General features: G+C 47.7%; 1 non-coding gene across 1 annotated transcript; it reads left to right on the top strand.

The window, feature by feature from the left end:
* Positions 1-18,824: 18,824 nt before the first annotated feature.
* Positions 18,825-18,897, top strand: TRNAD-GUC (transfer RNA aspartic acid (anticodon GUC)). Its single transcript has one exon. It is a non-coding gene; the product is annotated as a tRNA-Asp (tRNA).
* Positions 18,898-19,101: the final 204 nt, after the last annotated feature.

The raw sequence follows: 19,101 nt of genomic DNA on the forward strand, positions 1-19,101 counted from the left end.
GAAAGAGTGAGCTCGGGGCTGCAGCACGGTGCATGGATGTGCTGACATCAAGCTAGGGCGACTCTTCCTTTTCGGGAGCCAGCCCCTCCCGAAACTCCAGCCCCTTAGCAGCACAAGTGGTTTCTGGAGCGGCTGAAGAGGTGGACGTACCAGGAACATCCCATAGGAAGAGTCTGAATGTTCACCTGCCGGGCACAGCGGCTCTTGGGCTCGGCTCCACCTGGGGTTACCTGGGGACAGGTAACAAAGCCCCTGCCAGGCTACGGCCACACCAAGTGCTGCAGAATCCCGGGGCAGCTCGGACCTCACACAGAACTGGGTACAAAATAGGGGTTCGCTGCCTCGGTGCTTCATTGAACTGAGCAGATGCTCCTACCCCAACCTGCAAGACAAAGATCCATAACATGGCTTTTCACCTGTGTTCCCGGCAGAGTCACCAGGATGGACTCAGAAGCCTGGTGGTGGAGCCCCGGCCGAGGCTTGTCTGGAAGGCTCCCCAGGCAAGAACTACAGCCTTGGGGGAAGGAACGAAGACTCGGCCTATACTTGCCATCTGCTCAGGGTCATCACACGGACACAGCGCAGGTCAGGGGCACGGGGGAGCCGTGGCCCGGCCAGCCTCCTCCTCCAGGAACTGACCAGGTCAGGGACTTAGCCGAGGGCTTGTCGTTCTTCCCTGTAATTGAATGAAGTGTTTCAAGAGCTCCCACAGGACTCCACCCGGTGTCTCCTTGAGATTTTGGGGGGTTAACTAGCGGCAGAAGCTTCCTGAAGCAGAGGCGGCTGATGACTCGTCAAGTGTGAGCCGTGCTAGGGGCACTGGGATCTAGCAACTCCTTTGGGGCCTCAAGGCTCCTCTATCTGGGGTTTCTCTGATTCCAGGGCGGCGAGGGGAAAGGCCGGGTCTCTGCAGCTGGCCTGCAGCATCCCTCGTCTGTTGCTACGTGACAGAGCCTGGCTGTGCTGATGGCAGTAGCAGCATTTAATTGTTTCGGCTTCTCCTTTGGGGCCTTGTCCCCATATTTCTTAAGATGCGGTGCTGCTCACTGGAACCGAGCGTGCTAATTGACAGAAGCATCTTAGGCTGAGTATGGTGAAGGGTTTCGGGCTGGTCGTAAAGCTGCTTGAAGCCTCCCGGGCCTCCCCCTGGAGGACTCACACGGGCTCTGGGCCCCTGAGAGGGAGTGGCCACATGAGGCTGGAGGTCCCACATGGGCCCTTGTCATCGACAGACCCCAGAGCACTTGGCCCCTGGTGCCCTGGGAGCAAGTTGGGGCCACAGGCAGACTCCGGGGAGCTCAGAAGGCTGGCGGAGGCAGTATGACAGCATCGTGTGCTGGTCTGTGCCACGTGGGGATGACACGAGTGCATCGCCCCTGTGCACGCACGGACTCGGGAGGGGCAGACCGTGGTCAGCAGTGGGGGAACCAGGCCGCGGGGGGTTCGCACCCCGGCTCTACCCTGAGTCGCTGGATGTCTCCATGTTCCCGGTTTCCTCCCCTGTGACACGGGAATTGTAATAGTTCGTGAGAACCCTGCCTTGGACGGGCTCCTGCACGTGCTAACCGCCACCTTCCCTCCGGGAGGAAACGGGCAGCCCCCAGCCCGGGAGTGGACTGGTCTAGCCGCCGTCCCCGCTGCGGGCAGCCGGGATCCCAGAGCTGGGAAGAGTGGGCGCCGCACACCCAGCTGGCCTCAGACCTGCCCGTGATGCAGCGCCCTCACTTTGGCGGGTTTTTCTCTTCACCGCGGCTGAAAGCATCCTGACGGTACAGCTGCTGCGTCTTTGTGCCATCACAGTCTTAAAATAAAAAGGGAAACCCAGTTCTGCTAATTCTGGATTGGCAACTTAGTCAATTTGCATAACTGGTTGACAAACTGTGAGCACAGGCTTGACAGAGACAGCTAGCGGGGTGCACAGATGAGAAACGAACGCTATAGACAGAAAGGGACCCACTTAAAAGGATGGGAATTTAAATGCTAAATTAAGGAAAACAGGATCTGATCTTTGAAACAGATGTTGATTTTTTTTCTATCAGAAAAACTTAAGGACAGAGTGTATTTGGAATCCCCCTGGAGCGAATAACCAGTATCAGCTAGATCAATTCTCCTTTCAAACATGTGATCCTTAAACATTTTTTTTACTTTAAAAAAGGCACTCATGTTCTGTTGTCATAATCCAAAATGCTTCCAGGGTTTTCATTTTTCCTTTGAAGATTTCCAAATTCTGAAATATTTGGATTTAGCCCAGCATTCAGATAGCCTGAAAGTGCTTACATGTTACCTAAAAACGGGTTTTGGAGGTTTTCATCTATCAGAGGCCCCACAGTTCTACCTGGTCTTTCAGACAAGCCCAGAGCAAGGTGTGCATTTCTCGCCGCTCAGTCAGTGACCCCCGGACGCAGAGACCACAGGGCAGTGACGGGGACCACTGTGCAGCCCTTCAGCTTTCTCCGGACCCTTGGCCCCTGGGAATGGCACTGTCGGTGCTGCCTCCCTGGGCCTGGGGTGGGAGTTATGGGATCCCTGAAGTCCTCTTTCTCTTCCCCCGGACCCCTGTCCTCCCAGGGCAGAAAAGGAAGGCTACACGGAGGCTGCCCAGGGCCTGGGATGAGCCGCCCCTACCTGCAGGCATTGCCCAGCAGCTTGGGGAACGGAAAGAACGTGTGGAAATTCAGGGACAAGTTGGGGGAGACCAGCTAAGGGCTGCTGATGCCCGTGGGTCTGCTTTGCTGGGGGGGGGGCCCAGCCGTGTACGTTCCCCACCCAAACCATCTGCGGCTTTGTGACCAAAGCTCTCCGCTTCCGCGCCCTAAAAGACGGGAAGGCCGGAGACAGGAGACCAGGAGACGAGCAATCCAAAAGCAACGTGTGACCCTGGAAGAGACCCTGTCTTGGAGGGAAAATAGGATGAAGGATGTTATGTGGTCAGTGATACAACTGGAATACAGGCAGTAGATTAGATAAAAACATCGCATTGATGTTGAGTTTACTGACCTTGGCAGCTGCTCTGTGGTTACGTTAGACAAGGTCCTCAGCCTAAGGAAGCCTGCGCTGACGTAGTCAGAGGGTCAGCGACGTAAGCAGCCCCGCTGTCACACAGCTCAGGCGAAGGGACGCAGCCGCTGTCACACAGCTCAGGCGAAGGGACGCGTGTTTACGCGCGACCATACGTGTCAGGGAGAGAGCGAACACAAATGCCAAAGCAGCTGGGGCAAAACGTTAACAATAAGTGACTCTGGACAAAGGATTTATGGACATTCTTTGTGCTGATCCTGCAAATCTGTAAGCTTGCAGGTTTTCCAAGTAAAGTCATTTAGAATCTCTGGATTGAACTTTAATATCTCTCTGAGGACCTCTGCGATGACCGTGTCTATGTACCCCAGTTTCCAGACAGAACAGTTCCAAAATTTTCCAGTTTGCTACGGTCGGAGTCACCCGTCACAGCCTGCACCCCATCCCGGGGTCCCCGACCCCCTGGTTCAGCCTCCCCCTACCCCCTCGGCTGGTGCATCTCTGTGGTGCCCACGCATTGAGTTCTTCTCAGCCCTTTGCAAGGTTATCCGGGTGCGCAGAACTCTCACATCCATTCCTTCGGTCACCTTGCTTACAATCCTAAGTAGGCAGGGCAGGTATCAGCAGCTTCATTTTACACACGATGTTTGGAATGTGAACAGCACAGCCAATACCGTGCAGGAAGGAAACGCCGTAGCTGGGTCTGGACCCAGGTCTTCAGCTCTTCCTGAATGCTGGCCTGCTATTCAGTGTCGTTCTCCACGCTGGAGACGCCCTGCCGCCCCGACAAGACGAAAAAACCAATAGGGTGCAGAATACACGATGTGTACACTCTACTAATGCCCTTTCTCGGGAAGAGCCGTCTCTCCCCTATACCTTTCCTGATATTTGGGGTTAAATGACCTTCCTGTGACAGACTGATGATAAAAACAAATTATAGCATTTTCAAAATATCACTTTTTTGGCAAAATAAGTAGTTGTCAACCCCATGTTGATCCCCTAGGTGATGACTTCATGTTTAACTGTCCTGTGATCCAGCACTCGGGGAATCCTTGCATTCTGTTATGTCCCCTGGGCCAGCCATCTACATGCTGGGAAATTCCTCAGAGACAAGACCCCAGAGGAGGGGCTGCCTGCCAGCTCCACGTGACACTGTGATGTACAATAAAAAGAATCTGAGACGGGCTTCGTGTGGGGAAACTCCCCCCACACAGCCGTCATCCCACCCTTACCCACAATTTTACTTTCCGGGGTTTCAGTTACTGAAAATATGAAGCGGAAAAATTCCAGAAATAAGCAATTCATAAGTTTTAAATTGTAGCCCGTCCTGAGTAGCGTGATGCTTTGTCCTGCCCCGGATGTGAACCACCACTCTGTCCAGCGTATCGACGCCCGTCAGCCACTCGGTAGCCTCGGTTATCAGGTACCGCAGGGCTTGTGCTCCACTGACCCCGATTTTACTGAATAAAGGCCCCAAAGCGTACGAGCAGCAATGCTGGCAACTCGGATACACCAAGAGAAGCCCGTAAAGTGCTTCCTCTAAGTGAAAAGGTGAAAGTTCTTGACTTCATAAGCTAAGAAAAAACCCTGTATGCTAAGGTTGCTAAGGTCTACGGCAAGAATGAATCTTCCACCCGTGAAATTGTGAAGACGGAAAAAGAAATTCGAGCTTGTTTTGCTGCTGCACCTCAAACTGCGAAAGTTACAGCCACAGTGTGTGATAACTGCTTAGCCAAGATGGAAAAGGTATGACATTTGTAAATAAGATATTTTGAGGGGTGGGGGGAGACCACATTCACATGACGTTTATTATAGGGTATTTGTAACCGAGCAAAGGCCAAACTCTTGACGGTGAGAGTCTGCAACAAAGTGCAGGTTTATTGCAGGCGCCAAGCAAGGGGATGGGAGACAAGTTTCAGATCCACTCCTTCTCGGGTGTTGAGTTGCCGGGGTTTTTTTAGGGGAAGAACAAGGAGGCCGAGGTTAATCATCATCTAGTGACATTTCTTAATCTCAGTTTCAGGAGTCAGGATGTCCCTGGTTTACGATTCTCAGGCCAGGTGGTCCCTGGCTCGGGAGTCTGTTCACTCATCTCGCCCTGGAGAGACAACCTGAGTTTGTAGGTAATGATGACGTCTATGGTAGCGGTTTTAGTCTGTTAACAATGTTATCGACGGCAGCGATCTTAGCATCTGACCCTGTTGATTAGTGTTCCGTGAGCACAGGATTGAGGTCAGAGGGCCCAAGACAGGGAGTAAATTTTTGGATGGAGGGATGAATCATAAACTCAGTTAGGGAACAAGGTTCTAGGGGGCTTGGTTTCATAGTTATAATTGTTCTATGTCATTATCAGTTATTGTTGTAAAGATCTTACTGTGTGTAATTTATAGATTGAACTTTACCGTATGGCGGTATGCAGGGGAGAAAACAGAGTGAACATAGGGTTTGGTACCACCCGTGGTGTCAGCAGCCACGGGGAGTCTTGGGATGTACCCCCCGCGGGTGAGGGGCGACTGCACGCACGGCTTTTGTGCAGAGGTGAGGCGGAGGGGATGGGGACACGCAGGAGGTGGTCCCGTTACACCCGTCGCCTCCACGGCCACATTGCTCTCCGGGTCCACGTGGACAATCTTCCACACAAATACTCTTCTTTTTTCACATCTGCAGTCCATGGATGGTCTGTTCTGTTGTTTTTTTAAGGTTAAATTTTTTTCTTGCATGACTTATGTTTACTTCTGTGTCTTACATTGCTGGACCCCCCTCCCAGCATTCTCGGGCCCCTCAAATTTCCCCCCGTCCCCCAAAGCCAAGTCGCCAGCCTCCCCTGCTGCTGCCCCCATGGCCACCTGGCTCCCAGAGTCCTCTGTCTGTAATCTCTGAGCCCAGCCTCAGGCCCCGAGCTTCCCTCTCAGGGTTGTCACTAAGCCCAGGATCCCCATTACAAATCACAGAAGGCTCAGAGGGGGGCCAGGGGGGTTCACTGAGCACCCCCTGCCTGGCGCCGTGCCATACACGATCTATCGATTGATCGATCCATCGGTGGGCGGGTAGGTAGCTATTCACTCATGTCCCTGGTTTAACCTTCACCGTGGCTCAGGGAACACCCACACCTTGTTCGCCCAGGGCAGGCAGGGACCAGGATGCCTGATTAGTTACTCAAGACGCTCTCCCCCATCCCCCTGCCTTTGTCTGTTTCTGGTCAGGGGATGGCTGGTTTGGCAGCCTGGTCTTTTCTTTAGAAAGGCTTCCCCTGTGAGGTGACGTATCAGATGTCCCAGGACAGCAGGTCGGGAATCCTTCTGCCCCAACTCTGGGGAACAGCCTTGGCTCCGCACAGAGAAGAAGGGACTCAACAGCCACCGGCACAGTAACCACGCCACCTGGACACCAGCTTGCTCCTCCACCTGTGACCCCGCCCTGAACTGATGCAGTTGTCAGACCTCCAGTGCCTCGTCAGGTACAGGAGACGGCGGTGGGCGCGAGCCCCCTCTCTCCACCAGGGGTCAAACGCGAGCAAAATTAATGCACCCCAGCCCAGATATCTGCTGGGGCTGCAGAGCCCAGCCGGAAAAGTATGCTGCAGCAGCGTTGGCGCTTTCTATGAGCAATTCTCATTCCAAATGAGTGAAATGCACGTCGGTGCTTCTGGGTACAGACACTGTCCCATCATGGGGCTTATCTGATCCACCAGTAATAAACACCTGGTCCGGGGCTTCCCTGGTGGCGCAGTGGTTAAGAACCCGCCTGCCAATGCAGGGTTCGAGCCCTGGTCTGGGAAGATCCCACGTGCCGCAGAGCAACCAAGCCCGTGCGCCACAACTACTGAGCCTGCGCTCTAGAGCCCGCGAGCCACAACTCCTGAGCCCGAGAGCCCCAGCTACTGAAGCCTGCGTGCCTAGAGCCCGAGCTCTGCAACAAGAGAGGCCACTGCAATGAGAAGCCCACGCACCACAACCAAGAGTAGCCCCCGCTCGCCACAACTAGAGAAAGCCCGTGTGCAGCAACAAAGACCCGACGCGGCCAAAAATAAAATAAAAAAAATAAAAATTAAATTAAATTAAATTAAAAACACCTGGTGCTGGGAGAGGGGACCAGGGCTCACAGGTGTGGTTAAAACATGGCTGGCAGGAGCTAGGGCTGGTAAGCAGCCTATTTCCCACCGATTATTTCCCTTCTGCTCGGTCCTGGGCTACTATTCTCCAAGCAGCAGCCACGCATCGTCTGTTTCAGCTGTGTCCCAATCCAACGCCGGCCAGCGGATCATGCAGGTTCTCTCCTGCTTCCCCTCTCCTAGCCTCTCGTGTTTCCTCTTATCTCTTCTTTCCCCAGCACAAGGAGAATGCTACTGGTTGTTTGCTCTTATCACCCTATCACTTTCCAGCCAGCATCTCAGGCCCTGTCCTGCCACGGCCTACGCATCTAGGTGACGACACCCCTGCACGTGGCCTTCGCAGCTCTGCGTGGGGCTAAAATAACTCGATTTGAATTCCTTGTCATAAATATTCCCACGAGACACTAGGAAATATTCCTTCAAATGTTGGTTGATAGTAAAACCCCTTTGATCTTGAATTTTAGGGTTATGCCCAGAAATCCGGAATGATCAAGCAGTTTCCTCATTAATGACTTGGTTATCCAACATTAGCTCAAGGGATAATTTAATGTAAGCTTTCATCTTCGTTAGAGCCGTGGTGACATTTCATTCTAACACTTTTTTTCGTAAACTTATTTCCATCACACTAGTCAACATCACTAGCTCGATTAGGAAGTCCTGCCGCCACCGAGAGAGATTTTAAAGCCTGACTTTGTGCAGGTACAGCTTCTCCTGGCGAAGGAAAGAAGGAGGCTTTGTGAGAGAAGAGACAGAGTGAGCTTGGGAGAGACTGGCACCCCAGGAGAAGCAGGCACTCAGGCTGCAAAGCCTTCTCCCCAGAGGAAGCACCGGGCAGGACGACTGCGGGGTGAAGCCAGCGCCTGACGTGCAGGGTCCTTGTAGTGGCTGTAAATGGGCTTGTTCCTGTTCCTGAGCAGTGTGTGTGGAAACAGACATATATCCACTAAACGTGGGCAGAGAGAGGATAACAGTGCCGTTCCTCTTTTCTACTGCCTTTGGCTCTTTTCTAGTTATTTGTTGAAAAGCTCCTTGGGCCCCATAAAAGGTGATACACTTAAATCAACAGATAAGAAATTACCATTCTTATTATGTTGAAAATTCTGAAAATATATCATCTGTACAACTCATTTTAGAAATAGGTTCTTTCCCTTCCTCCATTCAGAGTAACTAGAGATCTTAATTCTTCATGAGACTCTTGAAACTTATATTCCTGAGTCAAGGGAATTTATGCATTTATCCATTCATCCCGTATTTATCGGCGTCGGCCCCGGCTCCCAGCAGGCAAGCCTCTGGCACGTCTCTGCAGGAGCGGAGTCTGGCTCCCGCCGCCCCCCGGCGGGGCTGGGTCTGCTCCTCGTGGCTTCTTCTCTAGTCTGCTTCCGCTTTCGGAAGGAGACAGATGGTCCCGCAGGGAGGTGCAGGTCCCTCTGCGTCTCCCCACATCTGGGGGCCTGAGAGAGGAGCTCACACCTGAAGGAGGGGTGGTGGACGTCGTTCAGCCCTGGATAACTTCCAACAAAGGCAGACGGGGCGGGTGGAACGCGGGTGGCCAGCAGGCCCCAGCGGCTGGGCTTGGGTAGGAGGCAGCAGCTCGGCGCCCTGACCTGGCAGAGGGGGAGAGAAATAAGCGCCTGGATTCAGGCTGCAGACGGGAGGTGTCCTGGAAGGAACCACTCTTCAGGACGGGCTCGATGAGTCCAGGTCCCAGGCAGGAGCTGTACTGGCAAGAACCCATCTCTGGGCGAGGACGTGGGGTCACATTCGCTGAAGCACTTTGAAGGGAGGATTCGTTTCCCCCGTCTGGGGCAGGTGAAATCGGTCCTTCCGAGGGGCAGGAAATGGATCCGAGTGATGGTCAAGGTCCTTCCTAGCTCCGTGAGTCCGCGGTCTCGCCACCACTAGAAGTAACGAAGGTACAACTCCGAATGCATTTGGAAAACTGAAAAGCCTGGGCGGGCTTTGCCAGAGCGCGTATGTGATCTGTTTGCACGTGCGGAGGTGATTCAGATGAAGGAAAATGCTCTGTCTCGTCTCTTCTAGACACCGGTCTACGAGAACAGCCAAACCCTGTAGGTCATCCACACAGGTACTGGAGATAGATGTACAACTCCAGCATCCTCTAGGACAAAGCGTGTTAACTCCACTCTAGAAATGCTGGGAAAAGCTCAGACACTGCAGCCCGAGGCACAGAGGAAGCATGAGAAATACTGAGAGAAGACCAGTAGCAGTAGTCACCTCTTGGGGAAAAGTAAGCTGGAAGGGCAGAAACAGGAAGCCTTCAAGGGCAAGACTGAATTCTGTAAAACTGTGAGGGTCAGAGGCAGAGGAAAAAGACTGATTGCTAAGCCCAGATCCCAGAACATGGATGGGGGAAGCTTCCCTTAACTTGGAAGAGACAAATTTACTACTTTTCAAAGAAGGCATTAATTTTTCACAATAAGTAAATTCATGGAACTCCCGATCCTATAATTAACACTAGGAAGGTTTAGAAGGCTTAAAGAGATGAATTGGCGATCGAGACACACAGTTCCACGGAGGAAAGCGGGGTTTTCACCATCTGCTGGTAGCTGTGAGAACGCTGGCATGGCCCACGACGTAGCCCTTGTACCATGACTGTGAGGGCACAGCGCCCTGGGCGGGTGGACCCTGGGGTGCTGTGACGACGACTTTTAAGGGACCTCGTGGGGAGAGGCTGCCTCCTTCTCCAAGGAAACTGCATGCGTTTGAGGCAGATTGAAGGCCTTGTTGATTTGAAGAAATACAATTTTCAAGTTATTGGTTTTTTGCCAAAGTAATGAATATCAGACATCACTTCTGTCATCTCAGGAGGACAAAACGAGGGGTAAAGTTGCCTTTTCTCAGGCTCCTGAAGTGCTTACATATGCTTCCTACTTGGCCCTTCCTCTAAATATTTATGATTCACGAATGGTCTTTCCCCTAAGTGCCTTTTGAATCATATTGAATCAGCGTTCATTTATTTATTCATAGCAAATACTTATTGAAAGGCAATACATTGGTATTGGGACACAGGTATTAATAAAGCGTGGCCTCTGCCCTCCAGGAGCTCCCGGTCCGATGGATGAGCCACACGTTGGGAGGTGAGGGTGCTGTGCAGAGGGCGGGCTCAGCCCCCGCTCCCTCAGCCCTGCGCTGACCGTTCCTGGCACCCGAGACCCCTTCCCGAGGGCTCCTCTGGCGCCCAGAAGCACAACTCCACCCCGGAGCTGGTGGATGGGGGAATGAACATACTCTGTATACATAGATCGTAAAAGCTAAACAAGGACAGAGGGTGAAAACCTGGGCGATCTACTCCTTAAGGGGTGGTTGACGGGGCAGGAACCACTGCAGGAGGCGAGAGCAGGGAGGCGTGAGCTCCACAGACTGGGGTGGGAGGACGGTTGTCCTGACTCCAGAGAAAGAGAGTAGTCCCACTGGGCGAGAACTGAACACGACTGGTGACCTGGGCGACTAGGAGGTGATGGGGGACCCGGACCAGGGTGCCAGAGGACAGGAGGAGCCCTGGGAAAGCATCGCACACGCGGACCCGTCCGTGACAAGCCGCCCTGAGGTCTGTCCGTGGGAGCGGTGGCTGCTACTCAGTGATTCAGCGTCTTAGCACCTGGAAAGCGTTTTGCGGTGATTGTACGGACTACTCATCACAACCCCGTGAGGGAGACCAGGCAGCTGTCCTCCCCAGCTCCACAGAAGTGTCCACAGTACAAAAGAGTGCTGAGTTTTAAAAACTTGCTATCATTTCAGTTGCATTTGGCATTTGTTTTCCCGGTTAAATATCAACCATCTGCCCAGACACTGCAGGGTGAGGTGAAGATGGTGTGACATTTGAGTCTGGCTTCAGCCATCCTGGGGAGGTGTGGGCCTCTGATAGCTAGGGTGTCAGGGCTAAGGACTCGGGGTCAGGGCTGACATCTAGGGAGACCGCACAGCAGGTGCACGCAGACCAGAAGCAGGCAGGCTCTTTAGTGAGACAGGAGTCAGAGATTAAAAAGAAGAATTGAGACCCGGAGGCAGTTAAGAGCACAGCCCTGTGAGGAAGGAAAAGCAGGTGGCGCTGGGCCTCGGCGGAGGATGGGGCTCGTCTCTGTGCTGCCCCAGCGGGGAGGCCGTGGCTGCACACAAAACACCCATCCTGGGCCCAGGCCCCAGAGATCCTGACGGGGTCTCACAGGATTCTTCACACAATTGTGCAGCTGGGATTGGGAACCACAGACTGTGTTGGCTAGCATGTTCTCGGGCATTTCTGGGAAGGTAATTTACATCTACATAAAGCACCTGCGATTAGTAGGTACACGGGCAATTCCGGTTTCCTCTTGTCTCTTTTACCTCTTTCTACATCATTGAAAAATATGACAACGGCTTTTCTTTTCAACCATCTCCCACGTATTCTACAAGACTTGCAAGAAATGCGTCCTTGATTACAATGTTGTGACCTATGAGATCACTGCAGAAGAAAATCATTTTTTAACCATCATTTTATTTATTTTGCCAAAATTGCACTTTTGAGTCTGTTGTTGGCAGGGACCGCAGCACCATTTCTAAGCATTATCACACAGCCGACGCTGGCGAATGGAAACCTGATATAAAACACCCCTTCTATCCTGCTTTGATATTGATTTAATATCAGAGTGCCATTTTCTCTTCATCTCTGCCAGATGCTAAAAGGAACTTGAGGTGGATAGAAAGGACACTTCCTGAGCAAGGTAATGCTCATTAACTTAAAATAAAAGACAGCTTTTTTCCTGCCTTTGAAATATCTTGTCGCATTTTTTTTAATATATATATAGAAAGGAGCTTGTAGCTGTGTGTTGAGACAGCAGGATTCTAAATGATAAAAATAAATCAGAAGGACACATTTTTGCCTCATTTTGTGTATCCTTCATTTTTTCCAGTTTTATTGAGCTATAATGATCAATAATACTGTGTAAATTTAGGGTGTACAACGTGATGAGATACATGCATATATATATAAATGATCATCACATCAAGGTTAGTTAACACATCCATCACGCCACAGAGTTACCTTTTTTTGTGTGTATGTGTGCCAAGAACAATTAAGATCTACTGTGTTAGCAGGTTCCAAATATCCGACACAGTATCGTTAACTTTAGTCCCTATGCCGTACAGCAGATCCGCAGAACTTACTCCTCTTACAACCGAAAGCTTGTATCCTTTGAGCACCACCACCTCCCCACCCCGCTTCCCCTGTCCCCCTGTCCCTGGCAACTACCATTCTTCTCTCTGTTTCCATGAGCTGCACTTTTTTAGATTCCACAAATAAGTGAGATTGTGCAATATATGTCTTTCTCTGTCTTATTTCACTTAGCACAATGCCCTCAAGGTCCATCTATGTTGTTGGAAATGGCAGGATTTCCTTCTTTCTCTTGGCTGAAAAACATCGTCTGTCCACTCATTCAGATGCAGACTTAGTCGTTTCCATGTCTTGGCTATTGTGAATAAGGCTGCATTGAACACGGGGTGCAATATCTCTTTGAGATCCTCATTTCACTTCCTTCGGATATATACCCAGAAGTGGGATTGCTGGATCACGATAGCTCTGTTTTTAATTGTTTAAGGAACCTCCATACCGTTTTCTGTAGTGACTGTACCAATTTGCATTCCCACCCACAGTGCACAAGGGCTCTCTCTTCTTCTGCACACCTGGCAACACTTGTTATTTCTTGTCTCTGTGATGACGGCCATTCTGACAGGCATGAGGGGGTCTCTCATTGTGGTGTTGACTCACATTTCCCTGATGACTAGTGAGCAACTTTTCTTGTATTTGTTGGCCATTTGCATGTCTTCTTTGGAAAAACATCTATTCAGGTCCTTTGCCCACTTTAAAATCAGATTATTTGTGTGTTTTTTGCTATTGAGTTGTAGGAGTTCCTTATATATTTTGCATGACATTTGGTTATACTGGGTTCACGAAACATTCCCTTCTCTGCTGTTTGCTAGAGGCAATCGTGTAGCCATTCTTTAAATGTTTGGTGAAATTTTCTAGTGAAACCATCTGCATCTGGATATCACTTTTTCAGAACTTTTAGTGCAAAGGTCAATTTTTTAAAAAAGGTTATATACCTATTCGACTTATCTATTCCATCTTGGCTGAATTTTGGTAGTTTGTGGTTTTCGAGGAATTGGTCCATCTCTTCTGAGTTGTCATATGTATGAGTGTATGCTGTTCATAGAATTCCCTTTTTATCTTTTAATGACCACAGGATCTGTAGTTATATTTATTGTTTCATACCTGATATTGCGGATTTGTGTATTCTATTTATCTTTCTCAGACTTTCTAGAGGTTTATCAATTTTGTTGATTTTGGGGGGGAAAACTGACTTTGTGTTTCATCGACTTTCTTGATGTTTTTGTTTTTAATTGTATTGATTACTGCCTTTATCGGTTTTTTTTTTTTTCATTTTTCTTTCTTTGGATATATTTCGGCCTTCTTTTTCTAATTTCTTGAGTTGAGAACTTACGTTATTGATTTGAAACTTTTCTTCTTTTCTGATTAAGCGCTTAGATGTCAGCACTGCTTTAGCTGCATTCCACACATTTTGATATGCTGTATGTTCATCTTCCTAGAGTTTACATATTTTCAACATTTCTTTTGAGACTTCCTCTTTGGTCCAAAGATTATGTATATGTGTGTTGTTTAATTTCCACATGTTGGAGATTTTCCTGTTGTCTTTCTGTTATTGATTTCTAGTTTGAATCCATTTGGTCAGAGAACACACTCTGTATGATTTCAATACTTCTAAATTTGTGACTTAGGTTAAGGTTATTGTTTATCTTGGTCCTTGAAAAACTGTGTATTCTGCTGTTATTGGGTGCAGTGTTCTAAAAATGTTAGATTCTGTTGGCTGAAAGTATTTAGTTTTTCTATATCCTCACTGATTTTCTGTCTAGAAATTCTATTTATATCACAGAATAAGGGGTTGAATGAAGTCTCTAACTATAATTTTATTTTTTTTAATATTTCGGCTGACTTTTATTTTTATTTATTTATTTAAAATACATCTTTACTGGAGTATAATTGCTTCACAATGCTGTGCTAGTTTCTGTTGTACAACAAAGTGAATCAGCCATATGTATACATACATCCCCATATCCCCTCTCTCTTCAGCCTCCCTCCCACCCTCCCTATCTCACCCCTCTAGGTGCTCACAAAGCACCGAGCTAATCTCCCTGTGCTATGTGGCTGCTTCCCACTAGCTATCTATTTTACATTTCGTAGTGTATATATGCCCATGCCACTCTCTCACTTCGTCCTAGCTTACCCTTCCCCCTCCCCGTGTCCTCAAGTCCATTCTCTATGTCTGCATCTTTATTCCTGTCCTGCCCCTAGGTTCATCAGAGCCATTTTTTTTTAGATTCCACATATATGTGTTAGCATGTGGTATTTTTTTTTTCTCTTTCTGACTTACTTCACTCTGTATGACAGACTCTAGGTCCATCCACCTCACTACAAATATCTCAATTTTGTTTCTTTTTATGGCTGAGTAATATTCCATTGCATATATGTGCCACATCTTCTTTATCCATTCATCTGTCGATGGACACTTAGGTTGCTTCCATGTGCTGGCTATTGTAAATAGTGCTGCAGTGAACATTGTGATACATGACTCTTTTTGAATTATGGTTTTCTCAGGGTATATGCCCAGTAGTGGGATTGCTGGGTCATATGGTAGTTCTATTTGTAGTTTTTTAAGGAATCTTCATACTGTTCTCCATAGTGGTTTTATCAATTTACATTTCCACCAACAGTGCAGGATGGTTCCCTTTTCTGCACACCCTCTCCCGCATTTATTGTTTCTAGATTTTTTGATAATGGGCATTCTGACCAGTGTGAGGTGGTACCTCATTGTAGTTTTGGTTTGCATTTCTCTAATAATTAGTGATGTTGAGCATCTTTTCATGTGCCTCTTGGCCGTCTGTATGTCTTCTTTGGTGAAATGTCTCTTTAGGTCTTCTGCCCACTTTTTAATTGGGTTGTTTGTTTTTTTGATATTGAGCTCAACGAGCTGTTTGTATATTTTGGAAATTAATCCTTTGCCTGTTGTTTCATTTGCGAATATTTTCTCCCATTCTGAGGGTTGTCTTTTCATCTTGTTTATGGTTTCCTTTGCTGTGCAAAAGCTTTTAAGTTTAGGTAGGTCCCATTTTTTTATTTGTTTTTATTTTCATTACTCTAGGAGGTGGTTCAAAAAAGATCTTGCTGTGGTTTATGTCAGAGAGTGTTTTTCCTATGTTTTCCTCTAAGAGTTTTATAGTGTCTGGTCTTACATTTAGGTCTTTAATCCATTTGGAGTTTATTTTGTGTTTGGTATTAGGTAGTGTTCTAATTTCATTCTTTTACATGTAGCTGTCTAGTTTTCCCAGCACCAGTTATTGAAGAGGCTGTCTGTTCTCCATTGTATGTTCTTGCCTCCTCTGTCATAAATTAGGCGACTATATGTGTGTGGGTTTACCTCTGGGTTTTCTATCTTGTACCATTGATCTACATTTCTGTTTTTGTGCCAGTACCATATTTTCTTGATTACTATAGCTTTGTAGTATAGTTTGAAGTCAGGGAGCCTGATTCCTCCAGCTCCGTTTTTCTTTCTCTAGATTGCTTTGGCTATTTGGGGTCTTTTGTGTTTCCATATGAATTGTAAAATTTTTTGTTCTAATTCTGTGAAGAATACCATTGGTAGTTTGATAGGAATTGCATTGAATCTGTAGATTGCTTTGGGTAGTAGAGTTATTTTCACAATATTTGTTCTTCCAGTCCAAGAACATGGAATATCTCTCCATCTGTTTGTGTCATCTTTGATTTTTTTAATACATTTTATCACCTAATATTCTTTTAAATTTTAAAAAAAATTTTAAATAAATTTTATTTATTTATTTTTGGCTGCGTTGGTTCTTTGTTGATGTGCGAGGGCTTTTCATTGCGGTGGCCTCTCTTGTTGCGGAGCACGGGCTCTAGGCGCATGGGTTTCAGTAGTTGTGGTGAGCAGGCTTCAGTAATTGTGGCACATGGGCTTCAGTAGTTGTGGCTCATGGGCTCTAGAGCGCAGGCTCAGTAGTTGTGATGCACGGGCTTAGTTGCTCCACAGCATGTGGGGTCCTCCTGACCAGGGCTCAAACCTGTGTCCCCTGCATTGGCAGGCGGATTCTTAACCACTGTGTCACCAGGGAAGCCCCTTGTCTTTGATTTCTTTCATCATTATCTTATCTTGATCCTATTCAAGTCTCCTATTTTATCAGGCAGTGCTTCTGGTTATGTTTTGTGTGTAAGGCCTAGGCTGCTTCTGAGACCTGTAATTCCAGTGACAATGTAGTTTTCAGGGCCCTTTCAATGCTATTCTGGTCTGCTTATATTTCAACAAAGTTCAAAATTTTACTAAGCATGTATTCACCTTGTAATTAGAAAAGTGAAAATTCAATGTGGACATGTATTTTCTACCCCATGTATTAGCATGGAAGACACCAAGTCCAAGTTAACAAAGAGTCAAAGGAATGGCCGAGAGTCATGGCCAGGAAAAGAGGAAGCAGATGAGAAGTTCTGGGGTTGGAGGAGAGAGGACAGTTTGACTGTATCCCAGGGAGCAATGGTTTGCTGGGGTGAGGTCTCTGTGGTCACTGGGTTAAGATGTGTCCATCTCAGAGATGCTCTCCAGCATCTGGGAGGAGTTTGCCCAGTGGCCAGACTCAGATTCAAATTTAGGGCTTCAGGCTCTGAGGCCAGAATGCTTTCTTTCAGCAAGTAAGACGAAAGGCAACACAATCTTAAGTAACTGACAAATTAGTTAATTTTCCACATTGAAAACATGGTTATAGGGATTCCACCTTATATATGTGATCTCATTTGTGTCTCACGTGACTCAAGTGGACAGCAGTGCTCTTGACAGTGACCAGCGTACCATGTAGATAAAGTCAATAATCTCTACAGACCAGACCTTTGCTCATTGGTTACGACTATTGAAATAATTTTATATATTTAGGCCTTTGGCTACTTTCAAATTATCTTTGATTAATTTTTAATACATATGTGTAATGCTGAGTTAGTTTCATTTTTAAATAGATTCAATGTGATATAAACGAATCTCTTTGTTGGTCCTTTTAATGTAATCTTGAAAAAATTCAAATACTGAAATCTACTAGTAGACATTCCATAACCTCCCTCACAAACTGTAATTTTCAAATGTTTACCAGGTTTTTTTTTTTTTTTTCTTTTTCGGTACGCGGGCATCTCACTGTTGTGGCCTCTCCTGTTGCGGAGCACAGGCCCTGGACGCGCAGGCTCAGCGGCCATGGCTCACGGGCCCAGCCGCTCCACGACATGCGGGATCTTCCCAGACCGGGGCACGAACCCGCGTCCCCTGCATCGGCAGGTGGAGTCCCAACCACTGTGCCACCAGAGAAGCCCTGGGTTTTTTTTTAACATTAACTTGTTGAATCTTCTCAAGGTCTGTCAAGGTGAATATGTTCATTCTGTTTTGAAAATTAGAAAATTGAAGCTGGAAGAAATAAGTTGCTCGGAGTCACACACCTGGTGGTAGGGTTTGAGCCGCAGTCTTTCTGAAGAATTCTGCAGTATACTTTGATGTCTCCCACTTTCTCTTACTGATGGCAGACGGAACAGTCTCACAAGCATTCTGAAAATGAGACAGGCTCTTCCAACACCATTTTTGAAGATAGCATTTAATTCTTTTGATGCAGAAAAAACACACTCCGGATTCGCTTTTTGCAGTAAGGCAAAGACTGTGGACCAGGATAGAAAAGTTAAGGATACAATGCTTACTAGGTTTATTCTCTAAAACCAGTTGATGGGATTAAGCTGCAATTCCCGGGTCTCAGGAGAGCAATTCGGCCCATCCGGCCAGCAGAGGGCAGCACAAGGCCGGCACTCGGAGGACCGTCCAGCAGTGACCAGCGTCACCTGGCCTCGCTCTCCTGATTGATTACCTGGGTATAGCCCATCCCAGGCCCCTTGAGGGGCACTGGTGACCTGGCGCTAGAAAGTCGTGAAGGGCCTAATGGCAGAAGAGGGGATTCCTCTCTGGTCCTCTGTGGGTTTACAGAATGGAGAGAAGAGCTGAGAAAGTTCTAAACGAAATGCACATTTTCCCCACCTAGTGATCCTGTCAGATTTCTGCATCAAATGTATTGAATGCTATCTTCCAAAATATTTCTCATTGTACTTCTTGCAGCAAGAATTCCAAATGATTTCCTAGGAGCTAGATAACAAGATACAGAGAAACTTAAATTTCCATGTAACCCACCAGGGAATTTGGGGAAGGAAACAGTGTTCACTGGGGAAAAAATAAACCAAAACGTTGCTTTTAAAAAGCGAACAGAGACAGCAGCTCTGACACGGCAGATGTCAACCAGCAAAGATTTTTTTTTTTGGCTGCGCCGCACAGCTTGTGGGATTTTAGTTCCCTGACCAGGGATTGAACCTGGGCCACGGCAATGAAGGCACGGATTCCTCACCACTGGACTGCCAGGGAATTCCTGCAAAGGTTTTTTTAACACACGATTCTGTACTGAGTTTTTATCTCCAAATTTTTTTTAATAAATTTTTATTTATTGTTGGCTGTGTTGGGTCTTTGTTGCTGTGCGTGGACTTCTCATTGCGGTCCCCCTAATTTTTAAATAGTGTTAAAATAAGAAGTAATAATTCATTTTAGGGACTTCCCTGGTGGCCCAGTGGTTAAGACTCTGTGCTGTCAATGCAGGGGACCCAGGTTCGATCCCTGGCCAGGGAACTAAATCCCACATGCATGCCTCAACTAAGAGCTCACATGCCACAACTAAGGAGCCCGCCTGCTGCAGCTAAGACCTGGTGCAACCAAATAAATTTAAAAATTAAAAAAATAAGTATTCATGCATTTTATAGACCATCAATAATCAAATAGAGATTTAAAGACTACATTCTAATTGGTAATCCAAATTTCTATTACAAAGTTACT

Source organism: Lipotes vexillifer, unplaced genomic scaffold, assembly GCF_000442215.2.
Source record: "Lipotes vexillifer unplaced genomic scaffold, Lipotes_vexillifer_v1.1 scaffold791, whole genome shotgun sequence".
NCBI lineage: Eukaryota > Metazoa > Chordata > Mammalia > Artiodactyla > Lipotidae > Lipotes > Lipotes vexillifer.